This window comes from Orycteropus afer, unplaced genomic scaffold, assembly GCF_000298275.1.
Source record: "Orycteropus afer afer isolate SDZICR_OR568_19922 unplaced genomic scaffold, OryAfe1.0 scaffold00020, whole genome shotgun sequence".
In the NCBI taxonomy this organism is placed as follows: Eukaryota; Metazoa; Chordata; class Mammalia; order Tubulidentata; family Orycteropodidae; genus Orycteropus; species Orycteropus afer.
This window is the reverse complement of record NW_006921607.1, coordinates 15305270-15305737: the sequence shown is the minus strand read 5'-3', so window position 1 is coordinate 15305737 and position 468 is coordinate 15305270.

Below are 468 nucleotides of genomic sequence, written 5' to 3'. Positions count from 1 at the left end.
TGAGAGAGAGTGGGAACCTCCCAGAACATTGTATTGTGCCATGCCCAACAGAAATAATCCAGGTGGGCGACTTTAAAATCAGGATCTCCTCAGTTGCTAATAGCAATTCCCACCTTGGAGTTTACAAAGACTTATGGGTAGAAAAGCCACACTAAGTAATTTACTACACCGCACATGGCTTATGTCAGGTGCACCTTAGTCCTCAAAGAGACATCCTTGAAGCACTTACTGATGAAAATTAAAGACTACAGTCTGCATTATGGATTACAACTCAATATAAAGAAAACAAAAATCTTCACACCTGGACCAATCAGCAACATCACAATAAATGGAGGAAAGATTGAAGTTGTTGAAGACTCCATATCACTTGGCTCCATAATCAACACCAATGGAAGCAGTGGCCAAGACATCAGATGACATAGTGCACTGGGCAAATTTGCTGGAAAAGATCTCTTTCAAGTGCTGAAG